The sequence below is a fragment of the Hippopotamus amphibius genome, chromosome 9, assembly GCF_030028045.1.
Source record: "Hippopotamus amphibius kiboko isolate mHipAmp2 chromosome 9, mHipAmp2.hap2, whole genome shotgun sequence".
NCBI classification, from domain to species: Eukaryota; Metazoa; Chordata; class Mammalia; order Artiodactyla; family Hippopotamidae; genus Hippopotamus; species Hippopotamus amphibius.
Genome location: NC_080194.1, coordinates 37,242,326 through 37,253,390, shown reverse-complemented (window position 1 = coordinate 37,253,390; position 11,065 = coordinate 37,242,326). Strand labels below are relative to the sequence as shown.

The window sequence follows — 11,065 nt, the reverse complement described above, 5'->3', positions numbered from 1 at the left end:
CATTGTTAGTGTATAGGAATGCAAGAGATTTCTGTGCATTAATTTTGTATCCTGCTACTTTACTAAACTCATCAATTAGTGCCAGCAGTTTTCTGATAGAGTCTTTAGGGTTTTCTATATATAATATCATGTCATCTGCAAAGAGGAACAATTTTACTTCTTCTTTTCCAATTTGGATTCCTTTGATTTCTTTTTCTTCTCTGATTGCTGTGGCTAAAACTTCCAAAACTATGTTGAATAATAGTGGTGAGAGTGGACACACTTGTCTTGTTCCTGTTCTTAAAGGGAATTCTTCCAGTTTTTCCCCATTGAGAACGAGGTTGGCTTTTGGTTTTTCATATATGGCTTTTATTATGTTGAGGTAATTTCCTTCTATGCCCATTTTATGGAGAGCTTTTATCATAAATGGATGTTGAACTTTGTCAAAAGCTTTTTCTGCATCTATTGAGATGATCATATGGTTTTTATCCTTCAAGTTGTTGATATGATGTATCACGTTGATTGATTTGCATATATTGAAGAATCCTTGCATCCCAGGGATAAACCCCACTTGATCATGGTGTATGATTTTTTTAATGTGCTATTGCAGTCTGTTAGCTAGTATTTTGTTGAGGATTTTTGCATCTATATTCATCAGTGATATTGGTCTGTAGTTTTCCTTTTTTCTGACATCTTTACCTGGTTTTGGTATCAGGGTGATGGTAGCCTCATAGAATGAGTTTGGGAGTGTTCTGCCTTCTGCAATATTTTGGAAGAGTTTGAGAAGGATAGGTGTTAGCTCTTCTCTAAATGTTTGATAGAATTCACCTGTGAACCCATGTGGTCCTGGGCTTTTGTGTGTTGGGAGATTTTTAATCACTGCCTCAGTTTCTGTACTTGTGATTGGTCTGTTCATGATTTCTATTTCTTCCTGGTTCAGTCTTGGAAAATTGTATTTTTCTAAGAATTTATCCATTTCTTCCAGGTTATCCAATTGATTGGCATATAGTTGCTTGTAGTAGTCTCTCATGATGTTTTGTATTTCTGAGGTGTCTGTTGTGACTTCTCCTTTTTCATTTCTAATTCTGTTGATTTGCATCTTCTCCCTTTTTTTCTTCATGAGTCTGGCTAATGGTTTATCAATTTTGTTAATCTTCTCAAAGAACCAGCTTTTAGTTTTATTTATTTTTCTTATGGTTTCTTTCCTTTCTTTTTCATTTATTTCTGCTCTGATCTTTATGATTTCTTTCCTTCTGCTCACTTTGGGGTTTCTTTGTTCTTCTTTCTCTAGTTGTTTGAGGTGTAAGGTTAGGTTGTTTATTCGATCATTTTCTTGTTTCTTAAGGTAGGACTGTATTGCTATAAACTTCCCTCCTAGAACTGCTTTTGCTGCGTCCCATAGGTTTTGGGTTGTTGTGTTTTCGTTGTTGTTTGTTTCTAGATATTTTTTGATTTCCTCTTTGATTTCTTTAGTGATTCCTTTGTTGTTTAAGAGTGAATTGTTTAGCCTCCATGTGTTTGTATTTTTTGCAGTTTTTTCCCTGTAATTGATATCTAGTCTCATGGCATTGTGGTATGAGAAGATGCTTGATATGATTTCAATTTTCTTGAATTTGCTGAGGTTTGATTTGTGACCCAAGATGTGATCTATCCTGGAAAATGTTCCATGTGCACTTGTGAGGAAAGCGTATTCTGTCATTTTTGGATGGAATGTCCTATAAATATCAATTAAGTCGAGATGGTCTAATGTGTCATTTAAAGCTTGTGTGTCTTTATTAATTTTCTGTTTGGATGATCTGTCCATTGATGTAAGTGGGGTGTTCAAGTCTCCCACTATTATTGTGTTCCTGTTGATGTCCCCTTTTATAGCTGTTAGCATTTGCCTTATGTATTGAGGTGCTCCTATGTTGGGGGCATAGATATTTACCATTGTGATATGTTCCTCTTGAATGGATCCCTTGATCATTAAGTAGTGTCCTTCCTTGTCTCTTGTAATAGTCTTTACTTTCAAATCTAATTTGTCTGATATGAGTATTGCTACTCCAGCTTTCTTTTGACTTCCATTTGCATGGAATATCTTTTTCCATCCCTTTCCTTTCAGTCTATATGTATCCCTTGGTCTGAAGTGGGTTTCTTGTAGGCAGCATATAGAAGGGTCTTGTTTTTGTATCCATTCAGCCAGTCTGTATCTTTTGGTTGGAGCATTTAATCCATTTCCATTTAAGGCGATTATTGACATGTGTGTTCCAATTACCATTTTCTTAATTGTTTTGGGTTTGTATTTGTAGGTGTTTTCCTTTTCTTGTGTTTCCTACTTAGAGAAGTTCCTTTAGCACTTGTTGTAAGGCTGGTTTGGTGGTGCTGAATTCTCTTAACTTTGGCTTGTCTGGAAAGCTTTTGATTTCTCCCTCAAATCTGAATGAGATTCTTGCTGGGTAGAGTATTCTTGGCTGTAGGTTTCTCTCTTTCAGGACTTTCAGTATATCCTGCCATTCCCTTCTGGCCTGCAGAGTTTCTGTAGATAGGTCGGCTGTTATCCTGATGGGTTTTCCCTTATGTGTTGTTTGTTGCTTTTCTCTTGCTGCTTTTAATATTTTTTCTTTGTGTTTAATTGTCGTTAGTGTGATTAATATGTGTCTTGGTGTATTTCTCCTTGGGTTTATTCTGTATGGGAGTCTCTGTGCTTCTTGGACTTGGTTCATTATTTCCTTTCCCATGTTGGGGAAGTTTTCCATTATAACCTCTTCAAATATTTTCTCAGACCCTTTCTTGTTTTCTTCTTCTTCTGGGATTCCTATAATTTGAATGTTGGTACGCTTAATGTTATCACTGAGGTCTCTGAGACTGTCTTCTATTCTTTTTATTCTTTTTTCTTTTTCCTGCTCTGTGGCAGTTATTTCTATCTTCCAACTCACTTATTCGTTCTTCTGCCTCAGTCATTCTGCTGGTTATAGCATCTAGAGTATTTTTAGTTTCAGTTATTTTGTTATGCATTGCTGTTTGTTTTTCTGAGTTCTTACGAACTGTTTCTTGTACTTTCTCTATTTTATCGAGATTTTGTATCATTTTTACTATCATTACTCTGAATTCTTTTTCAGGCATTTTTCCTATTTCCTCCTCATTTATTTGGTCTTGTGGGTTTTTTTCCTGCTCCTTTGCCTGCATGTTGTTTCTTTGTTTCCTCATGGTTGTCCAAACTTTTGGGGTTGCTTGTCCTGGCGATAGAGGTGTTTATAGAAGACTGCCCAAGCCTCAGACTAATGTCCCTGTATTGGATTAAACAAATATTAAGTCTAGGAAACATATACATATATAAGACACACAATTACTGAATCCATTAGGACATAAGGCTCTAGAAAGACCTGACAGAACCCCAGTGTGCTATCAGATATTCTAAGAGAAACCCAACAGAAATTGACAACTGAAACAGAACAAATCAGAGACAAAAGCAAAAGCAAACAAACAAACAAATAACACCTTACACATACAAACATTAATCCAGGGAGATTTTGTAAGCTAGGATCAAATATAGAAAAGATCCAGAGTACCACGAGAGAGAATGGAGATTCTCAGAATGTAGTTAGACAACTGTACTAAGAACTAAGATAAAGATAAAAGCCTAATATTAAATATTAAGGCAGTGCGTCATCTGGAGAATAGAGCAAGGAGTCTGAGCAGACCGATAGTATTGCTTATAAGTATGTTAAGATAAAATAAACTTAAAAAGGCTGGAAGAAAGGGGAACAGAAGAGCGTATTGTGGTTGGGAATATGCAAATAAAAAGAAAGGAATAGAAATGTATAAAAGATAGGGATGAAAGGAAAGTATGAGAGATATATTGTCCGTACTACCAAAAACTTAGCTAGATATAGAAGTATATAAAAAGGAAAAAAAAAGAAAGAATAAAAAAATCTTTAAAAAATTATGTTATAAAACTTGTAGATCCCTTAGGGCTAAGATCATATTTAATAAAGAAAAAAAAAAAAAAAGAGAGAGAGAGAAAAGAAAAAAAAATCCAGAACTGATCCCAGAATGGACCAGTTCAATAGGTATTGATACTACTATTTCTGTTTCCTTAGCATCTCAGCTGTAAGTGTCCTTCTGCTTGCCTTGGGTTTTTTTGCATTATTCTGTGACCAGCAGAGGTTCCTTTATTGTTGGTCTGTAAGCATCGGTGTGTGGGGAGGGAGAGGGTACAATAGTGGCTCCTTCTCCTGGGAGTGAGTGAGTAGTGGCGCAGTGCTGTTTCAGTCGGGCTTGGAGGTGCCTGTTGCAGAGGGACGCTGGTGGCTCAGGCTCAAACAGAAAGTCTTAGAGTTGGTCCTCTCTCGGGGGTTTTTTTTTGTTGCTGTTGTTGTTGTTTTTTTTTTTTTTCTCTCGGCAGCCTTCCTGCTGCTGGCGTTGCAAGGGGTTTTAATCTAGCCCCGCCCGAGTGGCTGAGGGTGCTTGTTATCCCTGAGCGCCTTAGGTGGCCCACGGGCGTCTCTCCACTGTCTGTTGCAGAGGCGCTGAAAGAGAAAGAGAGGCTATGTGCCCGGCTCCTCCCCCCCCACCTGTGAGCCTGCAGCCACCAGCTGCCATCATGGCCAGGCAGCTCTCAGGGACGGGCGCTCCTCTCCGCGGACCTCCTCCCTCCTGTCCTCTCGGTCTGTCACCCTACCAGCAACAATGTTTCTCACCCTGAACCAGCTCTCCGGTTCCCACGCTCCTTCTCCCAGATCCTCCATTCAGCCGCAGATCGGCGGCTCGGTCCAGGAACGCTGAGCTGCGCTGCGGACCCTCCGTATGTTTCTCACTCCCTCCCGTCTGCCACAGCTCCGCCGCTTCACCCTCTTTGAGCCATCGTAGATGCCTCCCTACTGGCTATGTTGGGCTCCCCGTAGTCCTTTCTGGTGTCCGAGGCCATCTGCTGGTGTTCAGTTGGTTCTCTGTGGGAATTACTGCGTCCTTCCGTGCATTCCCAATGCGTCTGTGAAGAAGGATGCACTCCACGTCCCTCTACTTTGCCGCCATCTTTTAACATCCTGACTTCTTGACTGACTGACAGTTCCCCTACTTCTCTCCCTCTTGGGCTTCCCTGTTCTCTGAGACACAACAATATTGAATTCAGGCCAATTAGTAACGCTATGATGGCTTCTATATGTTCAAGTGAAAGGAAGAGTCAGCATCTCTCACTTTAACTCAAAACCTAAAAATGAATTAGTTTAATAAGAAATGTATGTCAAAAGCCTAGATAGATGGAAAGCTAGGCGTCTTATGCCAAACAGTTAGTCAAGTTGTAAACACAAAGGAAAAGTTCTTGAAAAACATTTAAAGAGCTATTCCAGTGAACACAAGAATGATAAGAAAGTGAAAGAGCCTTATTACAGATATGGAGAAAGTTTAATGGTTTGGGTAGAAGATCAGACCAAAGCAAGGTCCTCACTCTCTTCAATTCTATGAAGACTAGAGAGATGAGGAGGCTGCAGAAGAAAAGTCTGAGCCTAACAGAGGTTGGTTGATGACATTTAAGGAAAGAAGCCATCTCCATAATGTAAAAGTACAAGGTGAAACAGCAGGTGCTAACGTAGAGACTTCAGCAAGTTATACAGAAGATCTAGCTAAGATAGCTAATGAAGGTGTCTATAATTGATGAGGAAAAATTTGGAGTTCATAGCTTTATGCCTGCTCGCCTTTGTTTGAAAACCCTTTGCATGTAACCCCTAGTAACTCCCATGCTCTGTAATCACCTGTAACTCATGGAAATTGTGTAGCCAATCAATTAATCCAACTGTAGTCAATCAATTAATGCTAATTGTAGCTATGTGTTTTAACCTATATAAGGAGAGAATTCACCTAGAATGGTGCCCAGAATTTTTGGAGCGTTAGCTCGTCTGGGTCCGCTGGCTCAATAAAACCTGAGTTCTCCAACCCTGCGAATGTGGTGCTTGGTTTCTCATGGGATTGATTTCTGCAACACAATAAACAGCAGATTTTCAACATAGATGAAACAGCCTTGTATTGGAAGAAGATATAGGTCTTTCATAGCTAGAGAGAAGTGAGTGCCTGACTTAGAATTTCAAAAACAGGCTGACTCTTTTGAGATGGGCTAATGCAATGGATGACTTTAAATTGAAAAGCTCATTTGCCATTCCAAAAATCCTACAGCCTTTCAGAATTATGTTAAACCTACTCTACCTGTGCTCTACAAATGAAACTACAAAGCCTGATGACAGCACTTGTGTTTACAGCATGGTTTACTGAATATTTAAAGCCCCTTGTTGCCTTGTTGAGAACTAGTGCTCAGAAAAAATGTTCCGTTCAAATATGACTGCTCATTAACAAAGCTCCTGGTCACCCAAGAGCTCTGATGGAGACGGACAACAAGACTAATGTTCCTGCTATTGCAACATCCATTCAGCAGCAAGAGGCAAGAACAAATTCAAAGATCATAAATAAAAAGGGTGGGAGGAAACTTTTGGATGTGATAATTTCTGTTTATGACATAGATTGTGGTGATGGTTTCATGGACACATGCTTATCTCCAGACTCATCAAGTCTTATACGTTAAATATCTACAAACCTTTGTATGTCACTCATACCTCAGTAAAGTGACTTTAAAACTGACGACTATCATTTTATAAAATCTTGATTTTCTGGAAGTCCAAATTTCATATATTTAAATATAGTACTAAGTGTCTAAAAATAAAGTTTGGTTAAATACATTATAATATACCACAGTGAGCAACTATGCAGCCATTTAAAAGACGTTGTGGAATAATGGAAAACGTATGATTTGAAGACTAAAAAATAAAAATAAAAAATACAGAGAGAGAGAGAGAGAAAAGGAAAAAACTGAAAAATGTACCAGAGTAAATATAGTTAAGTTAGGTGATGAAATTATGCGTGGTTTTTATTTTTTATTTGAACTTTTCCATATGTGCTAACTTTTCTGTGAAAATTATTATTATAATTAAAAACAATTCTAAAAAGCAAATACAGTCACTATCTGCCATTCAGCAAAAGCACAAAAAAGTAATAGTTGTGATGTTTTCTATGATCTTTAGAATAAGCAACTTTATAAATTCATTTGTGCATGACATTTCTCTGCAACATGCCTCATGTTGATATTTTTTTGTAGAATTATCCTCATCGCAAACATGTTTCACAGTCTCAACTTTTTCTAACAAGCGGTAACCATAGTTTTCATAGCTAGGCTGCCACTGTCGCTCCCTCTCCCCTTTCCCCCACAACATACCTGTCACAGGAGAACAATATGCAGATGACCCCAGAATCCTGGATTGTCACAGTAGTTTTCCAAAAGAGTCATATGTTTTGAGTTTTCCCTGTCCTAAAATTTGGTGTTACCCAATATTTGGGGAGTCCTGATTCACTTTGAAAGAGTGAAGGGCAGAGTATTGAGTGCTGAAGAGTACCACATCGTTTCTGGCAGTAAGGAAGTTAGCAGGGAAGTGGGCTTACACACTTAAATGACTGATCGAGCAAGATCTGTGAAAGATAAACATTAAAATAAAATGATTTAAATGAGCTATGCTGCAAGAACTGCAAGCCAGTACATCTCAGTTTTGATTTTTTCTCACATGCCACATTTTGTAGGCCAGACCTTATGTTGTAAAACAAATCATCTGTTGACCCTAAAATGCTGCTTATACTCCAGTTTCTCTTCAGATCACATAAATCTTTCACCGTTTACTAAACTATTGCTTTATACTTTATAAATGTCAATATTACACATATATTAACTCACCTTTTTAAACATATTATGAGTCTTCGGGCTCCTAGACCTGCATTTTGTAGATCTTCAGGTCCACTTCCCTGCATTGACCAACATTTAGAGATAAGTTCATTATCTGATGAAAGGAATCCAATCCTTTCATCAGAGAGGACGCCAATTTCACCAAAGGCCTATTTCTTTGTAAAGGATCATTCTAGTCCACATAATCTGAAGACAATACATATCACAATTACATAGTGAATGTAGAATTGCATTTATTGTCCAATGTAGAATCATTCCACACACCATGCAATCAATTCAGCAAGAGCATCATCACATAGAATAAACTGCATTGGATACCTAGGACAAGCAATGGACATGGAAACTGGGGCAGCCAGAAGTCACTGTGGCAAGTTAGACTTTCATCAGGGCTTCTCTTTATCTCTGGTTCATACCATCCTTCATCCACAATCACTTTGACAGTCTTAAAAGATAGTCATGAAGTAAGAGCAGAATTTCAAGTGGAAATTGCTTCCAAAGAAAGATAAAGTGCTCCCATACTCTTCTCATTTTGTGAGAGGCTTTGCCTATAGTTAGCAGCACTCTTCTTCATAGGACAAGAATTCCTGCAAACGGCTCCCTAGCAGGTGGGTGGGATGAGTCAGGAGGTATATGTAAGTTTGGCAAATGGAGGACAAAGTATTGGAAGATGTTTATTGTCAGGGGACTTCTGCCAGGAGAAATGGACAACCTGAGGGGAAATGGGCAGGACTGTGGTGGTCCCCAGCTACGCTTTCATAGCTCACAGGCCCTATAAACAGTCCAGGGATGGGAATTGGTAGTGTTCCCACGTACCAATGAAGTGTTGGGTCAGTTTCACTTAATACCTGCTGTTAGACCTTTAGTGGAGGGTGGGGGAGGGGAGGACAGTGGATTTTCATCTAAGGGTGGGGCAGTGTACCAGGCTGAACACTGGTACAGGTATGTCACCAGCGGTGCTCCTGTTCTAACACAGGGTTATCACAATAGTTAGAAAAGACTGAAGGGACCATATCATCCTACTGAGCAACTCTACCTTCTAGGATTGCTTCTCCTATGTCAGCCATTCTCTTTCACGTCTCAAAAAAGAGAACTTGTTGGGTACTGGCAGAATCAAACCTGCATAAGAGGGGAGAGTATGTCTGAGGGGGTGCAACTGTGGTATATTGGTGTCACAAGACCTGAGAGTTCTGATGTAGGCAGGATTCTCCTCCATTCTAGTTGCCTTTATCCAGCAATTTTCCTTGGAGGGAAGCAGTGTGTGATATACGGAAGATGTTTGCTGGACTATGACATTTCACATCTCTTTGTCTAGGACAATGGCTTCCTCATGTGGTATTGATTTGGCTATAGTAGTACTTTAGATCTCTATAGCACAAAGAAAAAAAATGTTCCAGTGCCAGAATTTCTTGATTAATGTCACTGACATTTTCTCAAGGGAAATTGTGCAATCTGGCATATTGACATCAGGTAGGATTCCAAGATCTGCAGATGTCTATAGATAGTGTTGGCCTGGGATAAGTCTGGTAAAAGATTGTGGAGATTAGAGCCAAAAGACAGAGTCCCTGGTTGAGAGTGGATTGGTGAAACAATAATACAGTGTAAATGAGGACTCTATTGGCCAAAATGTTGTTCTAAGGCAAGAAAACTGCAATCCCACAGATTAAGCTTAAGCAAGACAGGATTAGATAAACCTGAAAGCACTTCTAGAGATGCACATGTATCATGATGTCCCTTAAACTGATGTCTCAGACTGAGGTGGGAGAGGAAGATATTAAAGGTATTGAACCAATTTGGAAGATTTTTATTTCCCTGATTTTATATTAATATAAAGATTGTATCTCTGAGAGCTCTATCTTCCAAATATTTTCCTAAATGCCTCCTTTACATTCTTGTTCCTCAAGCTGTAAATAAATGGGTTCATCATGGATGTTAGGATTGAATAGAACACAGAAACCACGCTTTATTTATTTTCTTGGAATTTGGCCGCATGTAGGTAAAAATTGTTGGCCCACAAATTAAGACAGCAGCAGTGAGATGAGAACCGCAGGTAGAAAAGACTTTCAGCTTCCCCTCCCCGGACTTCATCTACACCACAGTGGAGATAATATTCCAGTAGGAGAACAGGATGAGGGAAGCAGGACCCAGGAGAATTAACACACCCATTGCAAAGATGACCATTTCTGTGCTGTATGCATCTGCTGAAGCCAGCTTCAGGAGAGCAGGAGGCTCACAAAAATAAGGATTAATTACATTCTCATCCTGGTACAGGAGACATAAAGTAAATGTGGAGTCTACAAGAGACACAGATGCTCCATAGGCCCAGGACCCTGATACCAGCTGGACACAAATCCTCTGGGTCATGAGGGTGTAATAGTGAAGCGGCTTGCAGACAGCCACGAGCCATCAAAGGACATCACTGCCAAGAGGGAACTCTCCGTACACCCTACTAGTAGGAAGATGATCATCTGAACTGAGCATCTAACAAAGGAAATGGTTTTTCTTTTTACCAGCAAATGGAATAGCATCTGAGAAATGATCACTGTGGAGAAGCAGAGATCACTAAATGACAGGTTTTTAAGGAAGAAATACATTGGTGTATGAAGTTGAGAGTCAATGTGAATTAGCCCTACCAAGAGCAGATTCCCAAACACAGTCAGCAAGTAGATGATGAGAAATACCACAAACAGCATGTTCTGGGTCTGCTGATCTAAAGAAGGGCCCAGCAAGGTGAATCCGGTCAGGTAGGTTTGGTTTTCTGTGCCCATTGATGTTTATTGCTGTTTATATATCAGCATGAATAAAGCAATCTAACGCTGATTATGATGTAGCACCAAATCCTGAAAGTGAAGATCTCATTGGAAGAAAAAACATATTCTTGCAAACAAACAAGACACTTGATTTTCTAAAATTTTCATCTCTGCATTCCTACTGAAGCCATCTAATTTGATGTACAGCAAAACCAGAAATCTGCCTTTTTGGTGATCCTTGCTGGCAGGGTGCTATCAACCACAGAGCCATGAATCAGCAGCTGTGTGGTTAATGTAAAGAAATGTTCTATAGGAAATTACATGTTATTTATCTGAACCAAAGAAAGAAGAAACTAACATAGTGTGGATTTGAAAGCATGTAGAGATTTCTGCCTTTAGTAGAGAGTTAGGTTTTTCTTTTTTCTAGTTTTCAATCCACAGACTTTCACTTATATTTCTTCAGGGAGCAGAACCAATAATTAACTTTTCCTCTGTGTTTCCAAGCGATGCCTTATCAACCTTCCAGGTAGGAAGTAATCTTTAGGAGACCATTTTAGATAATGTTATAATCCACCATCCTGAC

General features: G+C 39.1%; 1 pseudogene; it reads right to left on the bottom strand.

The window, feature by feature from the left end:
* Window positions 1–9,584: 9,584 nt before the first annotated feature.
* LOC130828995 (olfactory receptor 2D3-like) lies at window positions 9,585–10,500 on the bottom strand (annotated as a pseudogene).
* Window positions 10,501–11,065: the final 565 nt, after the last annotated feature.